Below are 18364 nucleotides of genomic sequence, written 5' to 3' on the forward strand. Positions count from 1 at the left end.
CAGAGCACAGTTTGGGGATGCAGTGCCTCAGAATTCCACCAGAGGGCTGGAACCTCTCTGATTAACTACCAAGACAGCTAACCAGAAGGGGGTGGAGCCAGCACTTTCGGAGGGAATATAAAAGGAGCCGTTTCTGAGAGAATGTTCAGATAGGCTTTCGTTTGGGAGGAGAGAGAGTTGGTTCTGGGTTGAAACAGCCACTCTGAGAAACATATCCAAAGCTAGAGAAAGGAGTCTCTGAGCTTAGTGTGAAGGACGGTGTGTGGTATTAGGCCAGGAGTTAACTGGGAGGCTGAGGCTGAGCCAGAAGAAGTAGAAGCTAAAAGGATACAGTCTACTTAAGTCTCGTTCCAGTCAGGAGGGGAGAGATTCTTCTAGAAAGAGAAGACTCCCAAATCTGTTAAGAGGGGTGTGGTGATCTCCTGGGTCTGTTACTTGGAGTACATCAGGAGTAGGATTATCAAAGGGCTGGGTCACTGACAGAAAGTACCACCTTGTTTAAGAACCAAAGTATTAAGCTGCAACACCTGTGCAACAACTGAGTTAAGGAACTGAAGTGAAATAACTGGAAATAAGCTGAGCATTTACCATCTAGTCTAGAAACCTATAGTATCTACCTGAAGTGAAGTAACTGAACATAAGCAACTGAAGTTTAAAAGAAGCTGCGCTTGATTAGAAGCCCATAACATCCGTTAGATTCAGCAGAAATACTATTAGGTGAACGGTTTCCTGAAATACGTAACATTATATCCTTTTTTTATCCATGTCGTTCTGTTAAACAAATCTTTCTTACTTGTTCCAACTTCTGCATTAGTCTCCCAAGTACCAAAGTTTTCCCTCACACAAAATCCAAAAAGATAACCTGTGGTGGTTATTCTAGAGTGTGTGTGCAGTTTGGATCTGCTGCAATTGGTATATAAGCGGTGGGATCTGTTATAGAAGCTTTTTCAAATCAAAGGTGCTGCAGAGCTCAGGAAAGTTTACTGAGGGAGAAAGCAACACACGTCCCTCACCCACCTTGCAATAAAGTTCAGAACGCCATGCCCTGCCCTACCAATTCTGAAGTGCCCTGAGGATGAAGGAGGAAAATGGAAAATGCCTTTTGTGGGAGAAAGTGTTTGAGAACCTGCTGGACAGAGTTTGGCGCAGCTCTAATTCTGAGCGAGGTAGAAATTTGGGATCCGGACTGTGCAAGTTAAACACAAGCAGTCCTGGAGCTCCCTCTGCTGACTACCAGATATCATTTCCACCTCACCCAACAGGTGCCATTCCCTCACAGAGAGAAGCATTCACCACCCCACAAAGCCCATCGCCCAGCCCTTTCCGGCAATAATAATAATAATAATAATAATAATTTATTTATACCCTGCCCATCTGGCTGGGCTTCCCCAGCCTCTCTGGGCTGCTTCCAAAAAAATATTAAAATACTGTAATACATCAAACATTAAAAGCTTCCCTAGATTTTATAAGCCAGGATGGGCAAGGATCAATGGACAGGAAAGTGTCCATAGGTTTTGCAGCTTAAATGTTGAGTTCAATGGTTCAACATCGATACATATCACATACAGTGCAGGGTTAGCAAAATAATAACAACCCCAAGGCTGGGGGCAGGGAGAGACACAATATACATGCATACAGATTTTGTCTTTTTAACTAGGAGAATAACAAAACCCACAGTCAAAAACAGCCTTAAAATGCAGACAACTTTGACTCATCACTCCTTTAACAAATTTTGATGCCCTCAGGGATGACCTATTTTTTTCTGTAGTCTTAAGGTTGCAGTCTTAAATTAAGATTTAAACATGAAATTAATCTAAGTTCCCCAAGTGTAAAGAAAGCATCTGAGAGATAAATCAGGATTTGTATCCCCATAAAAATTGCAGTCCTGAACAATGGTTGCAAACCTTCCCCCCACCCTACCCTCCATGGACCACCTGAAAATTGCTGATGGCCATGTTGGACCACTTAGTGATTTTTCTGCCTGCTGTAGCAATTGTAATATGCTGTATTGCAATTCCTTCCTTTAATTTTATTATATTACAATCTGAATTCCATATAATTCAAACTGTGAGACGATAGAATGCAATATAAGAAATCTATCTTATCCTTACCAACCAGATGCCCCGGTGGGAAGTCTGCAAGCAAGACCTGAGAGCAAGCCTTCTACATTTATTTATTTATTTATTTGAACAAATCATATACTTGCAGAAGTAAACCCTACACGAATCTGGAGCAGAGTCCCTAAGACGGTTGGATGGCACCTTATAAACCTCCTTCCTGCAACTCCTGCAGCCAATCTGGTGCCAAATATCTTGCTCAGTGGTTAGAACATCTACTTTGCATGCAGAAGGTCCCGGGTTCCATCCCTGGCAGTCCCAAGTAGGGTTGGGCAATGCTTTTATTCTAGAAAAAAGGTGCCTGTGCTCACCATGAAGTTGTTTCGGTAAGTGCCATACCTTCTACCAGTGCTTTTCTTATTGGGGGGAAAAGGTGTCTGTACTGCGTACTCGAGTACCCCGGGGGGGGGGAGCACTACCTGGAATCCTGGAGAGCCATTGATCCCAGTCTGTGCAGACAATGCTGAACTAGATGGACCAATAGAATGAGTCAACTTTTGCAATACCTCAAGGACCACCTCTCTCCATATGAACCTATCCAGACCCTGGGATCATCTTCTGAGACCCATCTTAGTGTGCTCCCTCCACGATAGATTTGGAGGCTGGCAACACAATAATTGGCATTTTCAGTGGTGACTCGCTGTGGAATGCTCTCCCTCAGGAGTTTGGCTGGAGTCTTCATTATACATCTTTAGGCACCAGGCGAAAACGTTCTTCTTTAACTAAGCCTTTGGCTGATTGACATCGAAGGGCCTTTTAAAGTGTGTTGTGGAAGGTGGATTTTTGGGTTGTCTTTGTTTTCATTTTCATTTTTATTATGTATTTTGTGTTTTTTATATTGTGATTTTCATCCTGAGAGCTACACCCTTTCACCCTGAGAGCTACAAGTATAGGGCGGTATACAAATTTAAATAATAATAAAAATTAATAGGTCTCTCATTAACCCCACCCAGCATGGCCAGTGGTCAGGGATGCTGGGAATTCCTACCCAACAATGCTCAAAGGGCCACAGATTTCCCAGCCCTACCAGGGAGCATTCTTATTCAAAACAGGGCCACACTTTATAGATGTTGAGCGGGTGTAGGTAGGTTCAGCTGGTTTGTCAGGCAGTGAATCCCATGCCCTGCGGGATAAGCTTCTCTGGCTGTGCAAGAGATTGACCTCCTGCCTTTTTTGCTGTGGCCTGTTTCAGCAGGCAAGACTGCTGGTTTTGTCTTCCAAAAAGGCCTGAGATGGAAGGTTGCTGACTTAAAAAAAATAAAAAATAAATCAAGGGTGTGTGCCAGTGTTATGGAAAGAAGGCAGGAGAGCACATGATATAAGAACACTCATTTTGAAATATTAAGTACAGTTTGTGGCACAGACAGGAGCATTGGCTGTGATGGTTTAGGCCAGGGGTCAGCAAACTTTTTCAGCAGGGGGCCGGTCCACTGTCCCTCAGACCTTGTGGGGGGCCAGACTATAATTTTTTTGGGGGGGGAGTGAACTAATTCCTATGCCCCACAAATAACCCAGAGATGCATTTTAAATAAAAGCACACATTCTACTCATGTAAAAACACGCTGATTCCCAGACTGTTTGCAGGCCGGATTTAGAAGGCAATTGGGCTGGATCTAGCCCCCAGGCCTTAGTTTGCCTACCCATGGTTTAGGTCACATTTTTAGTGATCTGAGACAGGTTGAGTCAATTCCAAATTTGTGGACTTATTAAGAGAGATCAGAGTTCCTCCACCCAAAAGAAATTAATTTACAGTAGGCTTTCTTCTGATGTCAGAGTCACAAAATCACCAATTATGCAAAATGGGAGATCAAGCCCTGTGTTGCTTTGGGTACAATCCTATAGGGAACCTCCTATTGAATGTTCTGGTGGGAATCATAAGTGAGATACCCACGCAGTAGAATTTGCTCCCAGTATCAGCTGCCATGTAGTAGACAAATGTTAAGATAGTTTACTGTTGTAGAAGATAAGGCTCAGCAAAACAATTCTGGATGTAGATATGTACAGCTTGTAGGCTTTTGCAAACCCAGATATAAACAGATACACACAAGTACAAAGTATCTCTGCTGCTCTAAATAAATTCAGCAATTCAAGACACAACATTGGACCAACAGACAGACTGCAGACTAACAGACTATTTTGCTGACGTGCATTAATCACAGATACAGTTGGGGTACTGGGCTGTTACCATAGCAACCGTCTTGGATGACCTTGCACCTGTGATTAGCTCATTCATGGGATGATTTATGCTCATGAAGGAAATTAACCCTTTCTCATGTCCAGTTACTTCAGCATGCTCTACCAAGGGAGGTTCCACCTGTATTCCAGTTGACTGACTACTGCTTCGTAGGGTGCGATCAACTTGTATGCATTGTGTGGTGATCATGTCAAGAGAGTGGTTTTTATTCATAATTTTGTATTTTACTGATGTGGGCATTAGAATGGAATGCTTTATTGTGTTGCATATGGTTGAATTTTTATATGCCTTTATTATTATATTGTAGATTGCCTAGAGATGACCAGTATTAGATGATCAAGGTAAGATAGAGCCATAATTTGGTAGCTACATTTAGTCAACCAACCAACCACTTGATTGTTCTGTCCAAAGACCATGACAGGTTGCATGTAATCTCCATAGTGCCACTACACAATGCAGAGCTTTTGGTGTCTCTGAAAAACAACCATACCCAAATCTCCACCCTCTGTTGGCCCACCCACATGTCTCCCTGATACTTCTTAGAATTCTTCTTTGTTATATTCTGTTGCCCATCCTGCCTGCTCATTGAGAAGAGCCAATGCCTATTGGAAAGCCTTAGTCATACATATGGGTAAAAAAAGCAGAGGATTAGTTGGGAACATTTGCACCCCTCCAGAGGCTGTTGGACGCCAACGTGGACTCAGGGATGTGGGGAGTTATAGTCCTGCAACATCCCTCATCCCTGATTTAAGACCAAAGGAAAATCAACAGGGTTAAAATAAGGAGAGACTATATCTCAGAGGTGGGGTGCATGCCTTGCAGGCAGAAGATCCCACATTCATTCCCTAGTATCTCCAGTTAAAAGAATCAGATAGTACATATTGGAGAAAGCCTCATTTCTTCTTGAGACCATAGAGGGACCAGTTTGTATGCCTAATTCATTCACTCTATGATTGCCTATCTTCTGAGGATTTAAATGCAAAGAAAGTGTGTGTTCTTTTGGTTAAAGATAAACTAAGGGAGGAACATAATTGCCCAGCCATGTCAGTAGTTGAAAGCTTGCCCCAGAAGCGGCAGTGTGCACATTGGCAGGCTCTATGGTGCCTTAATCTTCATGCACATTCATTGACCCTAGGGATTATGCACCCACTCTCCAGAGCAGAGCAGTGGCCCTCCATAGGTTGCTGAAATATTGCTGATTGATGATGCTGGCTGGGACTGATGCAGTCCAACAATGTCTGGAGGACCACAGATTCTCCATTGCTGCTCCATGGGCCCTGTGAATGGGAGCTGGTCCCTGACAAAGGACAATGGGGAAGGATACAACCCCAGTGAAAAAGCACAGAGTTTGCATGCAGAAAGTTCCAGATCCAATGCCTAGCGTCTCTAGTTTAAGAAAACCAGGAAGCAGATGAATAATCCCTGTCTGCAACCCTGGAGAGCCGCTGCCAGTCAGAGTAGACAATACTGAACTAGGTGGATGATAGGCAGTGCTTCCTGTGTTCTTATTCCTCTCTCACACACTATAAAAAGAGTATCCCTGGGAACGTGCAGAGTGCATTTCTCCCACTGAGTCCCTGCAGCTGACTCTTCTCCCGTCCTCTCCCACTTACACACAGCTGGAATCAGCTCCTCTGCTATAGTGGTTGGAGCATCAACTACCACACCCCTCACCCCCAAATCAAGGGCAAATATATTTCATTGGGAAATAAGTTGACAAGACCTGCTCAAGCGCTGAAAGGAAACCTACCTTAACCCAGATGCTAGTGGCTTCTGCTGAACAAACCCACCTCATAAAAAGAGTGGGGTTGGTGGAACTTGAATTTGTGTGCAAATTTCCCTGGCACAAAGGGCAACAGCTGGGCACAGCAGGAGTTTCATTCTCAGACAAATAATCCATCTGACCTGCTTTTTGCTCTCTGTTCTCACTCTTAGAAACCACACTCTGGCTTCAATTCTGCTATAGCAGTGGGTTTGGGGTAACCTGGTGCATCCCTTCAAAGCATTTAAATGATGAAATCAGCAGCCATGCACCCTGGGCTTTTGAAGATTGGTAGTGCCAGGTGAGCACTCTTTCCCAGCAATGGGCAATCCACAAGAATGAATGAATGAATGAATGAATCTTTATTTACGTCAGCCATCGGCCATAGCAATAAAACAACAATACAATATACAGTGGTACCTCGGGTTAAGTACTTAATTTGTTCCAGAGGTCTGTTCTTAACCTGAAGCACCACTTTAGCTAATGGGGCCTCCTGCTGCCAGTGTGCCGCCGGAGCCCGATTTCTGTTCTTATCCTGAAGCAAAGTTCTTAACCTGAAGCACTATTTCTGGGTTAGCGGAGTGTGTAACCTGAAGCGTATGTAACCCAAGGTACCACTGTACAAAGAATAGGGGTTGGGGACTGGGACTGGGCATGATCGTGATCCCACTAATATTCTTAAGAATCCTTTGGAGTGTATGGGCATTCTTTGGCGAACCAGGCGGAAAGGGTTCGGGGCAGGGGGAATTTGGAAACCAGAGGGACAGACACCCTGTGGAAGAAGCTTATTTATTTGCATCCCACCTAAAGCCTTGATTTAGCATTTTTGCAGCCTGATCCCAAGCACATTTACTGGGGCATGAACCCAAGATTTCAAGGGAGTTATTTGCAAGCTGAGTATGCCGGAGATTGCAGTATTAGCTCTCACAAAAGCTCTGTAAAATAGGATAGACTGGCAGTGTTTTGCCCAAAAACCTCCAACAGCCCTGAAAGGAAGGCCAGCTGTGACTTCATAGCTGACAACGGATACTTTTAAGAGAACCCTGAATACAGTAATTATAATTAACTACAAGACTGACAAAAATATATTTTCAATCTCTATCAGTGCTGGAACATTCCTCAATCAATAATATTAATAAGTTGACAACCTTAAAAATGTCTGCCCAATTAACTGGGCAGATTGATTTTAAAACGATAATTAATATAAATGTGGGGGTAGGCACCATGTCCGTCACAATGCCTCTTGCATCCTCTCATAACACAGAAAGGACGGCTACTCTGAGCTTTTATATTCTACTGATGCAAATGTTTGCATGTTTAATGGATCACTCCATCAAAATTCCCATGCATCGTTACTTAGAAGCAAGCCCGTTTTCGGGGCTTGATCCCAAGCAAGAGTGCCTGATGGTGCGATCTATGCACGTTTACTTAGGCGGTAGGCCTTTTAGGGAAAGTGGGACTTGTTTCAGAGTAAATGCGCACAGAGCCTTACTCTGCAAGTTCTCTTTAAGCGACTGACAGCCTCAACGAGGGTCAAACACACCCTGTCAGAACTAACCCCGCCTCTTATTTCCTTGCATGGAGAGAGAGAGTATGCTGGTGTGCGCATGCGCACACTTTGCCCCTTCCCCACGCTCCCTGTTCTCGTTCTCTCTTGCCCTCTGACTCACGAGCCCAGTCTGGGGAAGGAGGGGGCGTGGCTTCCCCCTCGCCGTCTCGCGCGAGCTGCGGCCGAGAAGGGGGTAAGCGGGAGGGGCGGGGCGAGGGGACGTTGAGCGAGCGGTGGGCGGGGCGAGCGGAACGTTGTGTATATCGGTCGAATGTCTCAGCGTTCCGAAAGGCCCGGTCGGGCAGCACGTGGGGGGACGACCGAGGAGCCCGCGGCGGGTGGAGGGGCCGGGCGCGGCGGCAGCGCACGGGGGCTTGGCACCGGCACCGGGGGTGGGACGGCTAGGAGGAGACGGAGGAGGGCGAGCATCACCGGGCGGATCGTGAGTAGCGGCTTTAACTGGAGGGTTAAGGCGCCAGTCCTCATGGGGGAGGGCTGCTTTATGATCAAACACGCGCTTTGCTTTTTGTGGGAGGACAGAGCGGCAGTTCGGGGCCTCCGCTGGATTACACGTACGGTTGCTCCTTCCCCAGTAGCGATTTTTAAAATTGCATATGTTGGGTGTTTTTTGCCGTTTTCTCTCCCCTCCCTCCCGCAACAACTTCCCGACTCGCCCCTGCAGCGGTGCCCCTTTAAGGGTCTTCTGGTCTGCGGCAGTTAGCAGGTGAGAGAGCGCTCAGCTCCGCCGGCGGGCGGCATTTTGCACCGAGAAGCACCAGGAGCAGGCCTCGGTAACCTCTCCTCCTTCGCCTTGCTCCGCGTTGGCGTTTCGCCCACCCAGCCCGTGGCACGTGGTTCGGCCCTTCCTCGTTATGGGCCGCTCTCCACCCCACACGCACTCTCCCCCCCACTCTAGATTCGTAAAGCGGCGGCTTCTTAGGGGATCCCTTCGCTCGAGCCAAGGCTGGAGATTAACCCTTGTTAAAGCGCGGCTCTTCCGCGGTGCTCTCGCCGACTTTGTCTTGTGCATTAAACAAAAAGAAAGCGCTTTATAGTGTCCTTCGAAAATTCCGAAAAGTTTTGCACCCGTGATTTTGTTGAACGTGGAGCCACTCCTCCTTGGCCCCAGTGCACTGTCATTAGCCTGCCCTTGGGAGCTCCTCTTTGCTGTGTGGCACTGAAATGTGTATCTTCCTTTTCATGTCTCTGTACTAGCATTTCTGCCCCACTTTGGGGGGGGGGGGAATAAGGAGACAAACTGTTCCTTAATTCTTCCCTCTCCTCTGTTCTCTGGGTCCTCCATTCCCCCTTATGAACTTTGAACAGCTAAGCACTATGGAACTATGTCACCTTAAGTAGGAAACCTGGGACCTCTGGTAAGATTCTCCCTCGTTGTTGCAGGTGGTGTTGTGGCTTCTCTGAGCCCTTGGCTTGTGGAAAGTGTTCATGGCTTGGAGGAACAGGTGCTAGGCCTGCCTGGAGTCTGCCCATGAAGACTCACAGGTCTGTGTCACCTCTCTTCTCATCCCGTGAAGATGCCACTGGATTGAGCCTGTGTGATTTGCTCTGGTTGCTGCTTTTAAACTCATATGCTGGGAAAACATTAGGTGTAGACTCTTGTGCGCACACACACACAATGCACATGTAGATAACGTTCACACCATACATTTAAAGCATACAGCTTCCTGCAAAGAATCCTGGGAACTGTAGTTTCACCCCTCACAGTTCCTAGTACTCTTAACAAACTGCAGTTCCTAGGATTGTTTGGGTAAATCCGTGTGGTTTAAATATACAGTGTAGATGATTCCCTTGTGTTAAGTTCTGGTACAACAGCATACTGAGCAAAATCTACTTTTCTGGGTAGCTTTGGTCAAGTTGCCTTTTTCTCCACTGTATCTGCAGCCGAGGCCTACCTCACAGGGTTGTTGAGTTGCTCTGTGCTTATAAGGGAAATGTTGTGTTAAACCTAGCGTTATTGAGTGGCAGGTGGTGTTTGGTGAAGCAAGAGGCTGCTGTTGGCTGTTAACAAGAGGTTTGCATTGTAGGTCTTTCACACAATGAGTGAGAGTTTGGATGGCTGTTGAGTTAGGTTAAGATACTTGTTCAGGTGTGAAACTCATTAGCACTCCCCTGCCAAAAAACAACCAAACCCTCTTATGCTGCAAGGAGTAATATGAGTGTCTTACTGAAATAGTGAGGTCCTCTCTGACCTTTACCCCTCCATCCCAAATACAAGACACAGAGCTGGCTTGGGTGTGTTCTGTGAGTGTTTGACATTTGTTTCGGCTACGTGGACTGTGATGATTCCTCTAGAGTAATTGCCACACCTTGTGTCTGCCTTTTCAATTACTTCATGTGCCTTTGCTTTTACACACATACACAGGCAAACACTTTGATAATTACTGGGAAATAATTTGATTGTAAACACATTTTTGTGTGTGTGTGTGTGTGGAAAATTTCTGGTATAACGCAACTACATGCTCATGGCCCTGACGTTACTCCAATGGGAGATGGGGCTCTGGCTCAATGGGTGGAGCATCTGCTTTGTGTGCCGAAGGTCTCTGGCTCAGACCCCAGAGGCATCTCTAGCTACAGGCAGGAGAAGCTCCCTTCCTGAATCCCTGGAGTGCTGCTGCCAGTCAGTGTACATTATACTGAGCTGCATGGGCCCAATGGTCTCACTCAGCAGAAGGCCGCTTTCCGATTTTCCAAAGCAGGTGAATCACCAATTGAACCGATGTGCTTTTTTGGTACTTTTTAATTTATTGCATTTACATCCCATCTTTTTCCTCAAGGAGCTCAAGGTGGCCTACATGGTATCCCCCCTCTTCATTTAATCCTCACACAACCCTGTGAGGCAGGTTAGGCTGAGAGGTAGTGACTGCCCCCCAGGATCACCCAGTGAGTTTAATGGAGATTTGAACCCAGATCCCCCAGGTTCTGCTCTGACACTGTTAAGTCAGTGCTTACCAAACTTGGGGTCTCTAGCTGTTTTTGAACTACAATTTCCATCATCTCAGACCACTGGTCCTGCTAGCTAAGGACAATGGGAGTTGTAGTCCAAAAACAGCTGGAGACCCAAGTTTGGGAAACACTGCTCAAACCACTAGACTGCAGTTCGATTTGCATTGTGATCCACAAATATGACACCGGCAGATTTGAGAAGAGGGTGCCTTGTGCCCAAGGGCATCTTTTAGCATCTATTGATCTGTCTGTAGTGGTGACCCTGGCCTTTGCCCTTTGACTGTGCCCTCTGTCACCTTCCTGAGTCTGGCAGATGAGGAGGGAGAAGGAAAAGAAGTTTCAATGGGACAAGTTCTCCAGCTTCCCTTGTTTGCTTTTGTCCTGTCTGAGGTGAGCAAGTTCCTGGTGCCCGGATCCCCAAGCAAGGCCTATGTAGCAGGCTAGATGAGCTCGCTTGCCTTCTGAGAGGAATTGCCCTACTGGCGCTTCCTGGTGCTGGAGGTCACCCTCCCTGCACTGCTCTCTTCCTCCCTCCCTGGAGGGGGGCTAGTGTTGAATGGTAACTTGAGAAATGTCACTCACTCTTTCCTCCTCCAGTCCCTCCTCCGCTGGAGTCAGTCTTCTCCCATTGGCTGCTGGTGATGCCTTCCTCTTGCAAGCGGGGAATGATTAAGCAAACTTGGAGGGTTTTTGGGGGGGAATGGAAGGAGCCCAAGAGCCTTGCTTTTCTGCTGAAGCAGAGACCTCAGTCCCCCAACGCTTAGGCGGATTCCTGAAGGTACAGCTGTTTTAAATGGAAGCCTTAAAAAAAAAGAGTCATTTTCAAGTGGCTGCCATTGATATGTGGTAGAGTTAGCCATGTGGTCACAGTGAAAGCAAGAGTCCTGGGACTGTTTGGATGGAGGCAGAGGGTGTCATTCTGGAATATTGTGTGTCCTGGGATGGTAACTCCCAAGAGGCAGTGTTGTGTAGTGGTTAGAGTGCTGGACTTGGACCTGGGAGACAAGGATTTGGTTTCTATCGTGGAGCTCACTGGGTAGTCTGAGGACAGTTGCTCTCTCTTCCTCAGCCTAACCTACCTCACAGGGTTGTTGTGAGGATAAAACAGAAAGGGGGAGAAGGGTCGGCACCACTTTTGAGTTTATAGGAGAAAAGGTGGGATATAAATGTAATAATAAGTTATCCCTGATGCTGAGCTGCTGTTTTTACTGTTGTTGCTCCCCATCATATTCTTGCTGCGGGGGCACATAGTCTGGTACAGTAGTACCTTGGGTTACAAGCACCTCAAGTTACAAATACTTCAGGTTACGGACTCCGCTCACCTGGAAGTAGTACCTCGGGTTAAGAACTTTACCTCAGAATGAGAACAGAAATTGCACACTGGCAGCAGTGGGAGGCCCCATTAGCTAAAGTGGTACCTCAGCTTAAGAATGGACTTCCGGAACGAATTAAGTTCGTAACCAAAGGTACCACTGTATTTTTTGTTTGGTTGCAGTAAAACAAAACATCATTTATATCTCTCATTTCAGGATACAAATTCTTCTAATGCGCATAAAGCTACAATAATAATCATGACGACTATGTTGAAATATTGCAATTAATCAGTGTCTGTCCCTGTTGGGTCGCGGGTGGTGCTGTGGGTAAAACCTCAGCGCCTAGGACTTGCCGATCGTCAGGTCGGTGGTTCGAATCCCCGCGGCGGGGTGAGCTCCCGTTGCTCGGTCCCAGCGCCTGCCAACCTAGCAGTTCGAAAGCACCCCCGGGTACAAGTAGATAAATAGGGACCGCTTACTAGCGGGAAGGTAAACGGCGTTTCCGAGTGCTGCGCTGGCTCGCCAGATGCAGCTTGTCACGCTGGCCACGTGACCCGGAAGTGTCTTCGGACAGCGCTGGCCCCTGGCCTCTTAAGCGAGATGGGCGCACAACCCCGGAGTCGGACACGACTGGCCCGTACGGGCCGGGGTACCTTTACCATGTCCCTGTTGGGTAGTTGGCGGTAGATGATCTTTGGAGGAGTAGGAACAGTCCACTTTGAACAGAAGCGCAGGTACAGCCATGGACGGCTCTCTTTTCCCTTCCCCCAAAATGGCCTAACCATCCTTTGTAAAGCAACTGGGCATTGTGGACTCTTGTAGCAATGTGTTCCGTAGGCTAATTGTGTGTCACGTGACAAAATGTCGCTGAGTAATGCCTCTCCCAGATGTAGGGCAGAAGTCTTTCAGTATTGGTCCCATCACCTGGCATTCAGAGGTATGCTCAATAGGAGTTGGAGAAATTTCCCCCCTCTTGGTTGTTGCTGAACTGTAACTCCTGTCAGCGCCAGCAAGCATGGCCAATGGCCAGGGGTGGTGGGAGGCGTAGTTCAGCAAACTCTGAAGGGCCACAGGTTCCCCATACCTGCTGTATAAATAAATAGCCATCCTGCTAGCTCCCAATAATGTTACCCTCTGTGAATACCTTTAATCCCCATTTGGTGCCATCTGAGTTGGTGGCTGCGCCTGCATCTTGTGGGAAGAGGTTCCACAGTTTCACTGTGCTGTGAAAAAGTGCTTCCTCATTGTCCATCCCAAATCTCTTACTGGGTGGCCCCTAGAGGGTTCTAGTGATTAGGAGACAGGGAGGAATAACTTTCAGCCCTATTATAGGGGGCTACCTTAGTGCTGTAGCACATGCTGAGTGCTCTGGGTAAGGAAATATGAATGCATTTCGGCAGGTTTTAGGGATTTGTCCTTTAGCAGATTCCTAGACTGTCTTAAAAGTTGCCCAATGCCGTCTTAAGCATTGCAGCCTTAAATACTGCTCAGATACCATTCCCTGAGGCAGTGGTGTCTTAACAGACTGTGTTGTCTTTGGCCTGCTTTGCTGTTTATTCATTACCCAAAGCAACTTATAGTGATCCAAACATTAAAACCGAGTATAAAAAACCCAGAACAAACCTAAAAACACATCCATACACTTAGAAAAAGGCAAGTCGTAACACATCCCACTCCAGAGGCCACAGATACCTAAAAATTCTCCCAAGTTAAGGGCCAGAAACCTGGGTGAAAAGAAATATTTTTGCCTGGTGCCCAAACCTAAAAAATAGGTAATGATGGCACTGGGAGTGCCTCACCTAAGACAACATCTCGTAAGTGGGGAGCCACCACTGAAAAGGCCTCGTGCTGCCCCTCAATACTTGCTAGGAGGAAGTCATTTTTTAAAAATAAAGCATGGTTTTTTTAATCCAGCTGCTGAAATTAGAAACCCTGCCGAAAGAAAGCTAAATATAAAAATACTGCACAGTTCGTAGACCAGGAGTAGGAAACCTATACTAGACTCCAACTTCCATCATACCTTCGCTGGCTGGGGCTGATAGAAGCTGGAGTCCATCAACAACTGGAGGGAAGCAGGTCCCCCCCCCCCCCATTCTTGGATAATGGCTGGACGATTTTGTATTTTGGCAAGGCAGCACCGGGAAGGAGTTCGACACTTGACAGGCAATGATTCCAGTGTTGACTTGGTGCGTACTTAAAGAAGGTACACTTCTTCAGTGTTGTGTGACTATAGCAACACACAGAGAAAGCAGAGGTGGCCTTTGATTAAAGTGCGTCTCACCTGAGAGGTCATAACTGGCACACAGGAATTACATTTTTAAAAATGACTTTTGTCCTGCCCTTTCTCCTTGACACTTGAAATGGGGCACATGGCTCCCACCCTCCCCATTTGTCTTTCCAATACACTGAGAAAGAGGCTGGGTTCGTACATTTAAAGCCCGTGACTTACCCTCACACCAAATGATTCTGGGAACCGTAGTTTGTTAAGGGTGCTGGGAACTGTAGTACCACCTCTCACAAAGCTACAGTTCCCAGACCCAGTTCTTTGAGGGGGCGAGTCATGTGCTTTCAATCTGTGGTGTGCATGCAGCCGTAGGGAGTTGCCCAGAGGCCAGTTGGTGGGTATCATGGCTTGTTCTCCACATTCCTGTCCTAACACTTGGACTAGTGCAGACCTCGGACACTAAAACTGAAGTCGCCTCCTGTGCTTTCAGCTCACAAGGTGTTTGGTGATTCAAAGCGTTTGGTCAATTCCCCACCTGGAGAGGGTTGTGTTCTGCTTCAAAGTCCATAGGTGGGAGAGCCCTGCAAGGATTTTTCTTCTCTTTTTTTTCGTGATGCAGACAATAATTGCAGCTTGCTGAACAGAATCATAAAATCAGAGTTGGAAGAGACCTCCCAGGGTCATCTAGTCCAACCTCCTGCAATGCAGGAATCTTTCTGCTCAACGTGGGGCTCAAACCTGCAACCTTAAGACCAAGAGTCTTTTGCTCTACTGACTGACTGAGCTATATTGTTGCTTTTAATGTCTGCATCCCTCTCTGCCTTAAACGCTCATTGTTCCCATTTTAAAGATTGTTCTTTATTAAATTGTTATACCACCCTTCACCCGAAGATTGCAACATAAAAGTACAAAATGAAGACGTAAAATGCATAATAAATGAAAACAAACCAATAACCGCCTTCCCACTGACACATTTAAAAGACCAGAGAATGGTAATTAGCCAAATAAAATGCACTGAGGACAAAATATAGCCATTTGGTTGCAGGGCAGGCAGCTTAAGTGCTCTGGGACCCAAGCTGCAGTATTCCTTTAACACAATATTGGGCTGCGGCCGTGGCTTCCCTTAGTGAATCTGGGAACTGTAGTTTGTGAAGGGTGCTGAGGGTTTCTAGGGAGAGTCCTGTTTCCTTCACAGAGCTACAATTCCCAGAGTTCCCTGGAAGGAGGCGTTGATTGTTAAACCATCCTCTGAATCCCTCAAATGTTCCCAAGCCTCTGAAGTCAGAATCCCTGCTGCCCCAAAGCAGTTGGCTGTGGCTCAAGTCTTGCAGCAGCCCTATGTGATGTCAGAGCAGCCGGACTAATCAAAGCTGTGAAGTTTAGGCCTTCTATTGGCTCAGAGGAACCTGTAACAGCACCTGTGGCCCATCACACTTGATTAGTTCATGATCTCTCTCTCTCTCACTCACTCACTCTCTCTCTCTCTCAACACTTTGCATTCAGTGACCTTGGTTCACCCAGAAGCCGAGACTTCTAACTGCCCCAGGGATAGGTTCTGTGTAGCTCAGAAGCCTGTAGAGTCTTGCATCCAAAATAAATTGATCCCATAAGAGTTCCCCTTTAGGTGATTTTTGTTGCCTTGACTCTCTCTCCCCCCTCCCCCCTTGCAAATCTGCAACTTGACTAGTGGTAGCAAAGGGAAAGCGTGCCCCTCCCTCCTCATAAACATAAAAAAACCGGAGTGAAAGAACTTCAAAGCTGAGAGGGGTGTGTCTGATAGAGCAGCTCTGCCTGGTCTGGAATTGCTTTAATGATGTGCTTGCTCTCCTTAGGAAGAGGGGAAAGTTTTTACTTTGCTATCTGTGTTTGAACTAAGTCCTTGGCTGAGTTGTTACGTGCGTAACGTTGCGTTTAATTTTTTTGTTTTTGTTTTTGAAAGATAAATCCTGTACTAAGTTACCGTATTTTTTGCTCTATAACACGCACCCGACCATAACACACGCATAGTTTTTAGAGGAGGAAAATCCGTAGGCATGCCACCCATAGGCATTCCCTCCATAACACGCACAGACATTTCCCTTTACTTTCTAGGAGGAAAAAAGTGAGTGTTATGGTGCAAAAAATACGGTAATTGAGTGAGCAGCGAATCTGGATTCTCTGCAGTGCAGTAAATGGGCAGACTTCTCATAGATCTCTCACTTGACGCCTTCTGCTGGTTGATAACAAGGAGCTTTTGTGGGGTGTGGAACCCCAGTCTCTGACTCAAGGGTGTGTTTGCAATAAGTTTGAGGGTGTGACACAAAAGGCCCTGGGTGCCATAAACATTATATCTACCCTACTTGACTTGCTGGGGTCTTACCTCTGCCACCTGAAGTTTTCCCCAGGACGTCCTCAGGCTTGTAAATGGTTTTTTTTAAAAAATATATCAATGAGGCCTAGAAACTTGCTCAAAGGGAGTGTTGGTAAAATTTACTTTTTGTGGCTTCTATATATAATTTTTCTCTTCCTTTCTCTCTGCACTCCAGTGAAATCGTGTCATTTTCTCACTGGCGCGTACTCTAGGTTATCAAAATTATTTATTTGGATTGTTATGTTTGGCAGTATTCAGTTAAGTTTTACTTGGAGTAGATCCATTGAAATTAAGACCTAACACGTTCATTCTTTTCAGTGGTTCTTCTCTGAGTAAAACCCGTTCTGTTTTGACATGAATCAGCATTTCGGCTGCATATGCAATATAATTTTAAAGCACATTTGAATCACGTTATCTCCCACAAAGAAGCAGTCCCATGAACTGTAATTTCCCTCTCACAGGGCCACAATATCCAGCAGCCCTGAAAAAAAATTGCAGTTCCCAGAATGCTTTGGGAGAAATAATGTGCTCCAAATGTAGTTCAAATGTTTACTATTGGGGAATGCATGTCACTGCCCAGTAATTTGTAGAAACAACAACAACAACAAATAATTATTTTAAAAGGGATAGTGCAGTTACTGAATTTGGACCTGCCATGCCAAAAATTAGGTGAAGTCACAATTGGGTTCGCCATCTGGATTCAAATTGGCAGCTGGTATCCAAACATTGACAACGACTGCTGCCCCTGGTTCAGGAACCCTTGTGCCAGGTTTGGTGAAGACATCTTGAGAGGCGGCCTATAGAAAACAGAAAGACAAACCAGTTTCCAAAATGAGCCATATTGGAAGCACTGATGTGGGGGGAAGTGACATACAAAACGAAATCATAAATTAAAATTTCTGTTTATCACCCCACTTCCCCCGGCTGCAACAATTGTATTATCCTAGTAGGGGCCCCTATTATATAGAGCCTAGGAAGCTGGACAATTTGGTTTTGTAGACCAGGGTTGCCCATTCCGATTGTCTGCCACTCTTGACTGAAGGTCTTGGGCAGCTGATCTTTTTAATTGGAGAGCGAAGGGAGTTGAACCCGGGATCTTGTGCATGCAGCCAGGTGCTATTCCAATGTGTTCGGTCCTCCCAGTTTATTTTCCTTTCTTGTTTCCAAAAAAGTTGGTTTTCCCCTCCCAATTTTTCTATTCCCTTCCCCACCAAGCCTTCACATCTTTTGAACCACCCACCCTTGGAGAATATATGGGGTATGAAGTGATAATGATGTTGGCAGGAGGGGAATTAAACACATTTCAACACTTTTCAGCTTGATGGGTATATGCCTTTCCTGTATTTGAATTTCTAAACAGGGTGATCAAAGGGTTATATACCTGGAACTACTGAAGAAATAGTTATTTATTAACCTTGCGTTAGTGAAGAAAGTGCCGGTCAGTCAGTCCGTTGTCTTGGCAGGTGTTCTGTGCTGCTCACAAGCTTGCATACTTATCAGCACAAACAAACAGAGAGTGGTGGTAGAGGTGATCTTTTGTTGGCTGCCTTAAAGCTAAACAGGAGTCCTTGGGTACGAGACAGTCTGTGATGTGTGGTGGAACACGTTTTCTAAACAAATGATCCAGATTCGTTTCCCCTGTTGCAATACTTCTGATTCTCTCTTCCATTCTCTAATTTTAGAAATGCAGGCTTTTAGAAAATTAGTGGCGAAACAAAACAAGTGCAATACTAATCAAACTGGGCAACTAGAATGGAAAATAGCCATAGCCAAATTTGACAGGAAAGTGTTTTTACCATTTTTTTTCCCTCTTGGAAGAACCCGCTTCTCCTGTGCCTCAAGCTTGCTAAAATTAGGCCTGCCAAAATGGTCTACGTTACTTTTCATTTCC

The 18364-nt window shown here is 46.0% G+C and overlaps 1 protein-coding gene across 4 annotated transcripts in view; it reads left to right on the plus strand.

Moving 5' to 3' along the window:
• Window positions 1–3649: 3649 nt before the first annotated feature.
• AKAP1 (A-kinase anchoring protein 1) overlaps window positions 3650–18364 on the plus strand; it is a 43890-nt gene continuing 29175 nt past the window's right edge. Inside the window, exons 1-2 of one of the 4 annotated variants that reach the window (XM_081843502.1) lie at window positions 3650–4652; window positions 6247–6374. The gene's annotated coding sequence lies outside the window, so the exon portion shown is untranslated. Of the gene's footprint in view, window positions 4653–6246; window positions 6375–7900; window positions 8065–9023; window positions 9126–11233; window positions 11365–18364 lie in introns of those variants that run through there. The other 3 variants (XM_081843501.1, XM_081843500.1, XM_081843503.1) reach the window with 3 other exon arrangements.

Source organism: Podarcis erhardii, assembly GCF_964252035.2.
Source record: "Podarcis erhardii genome assembly, chromosome: 16".
NCBI lineage: Eukaryota > Metazoa > Chordata > Lepidosauria > Squamata > Lacertidae > Podarcis > Podarcis erhardii.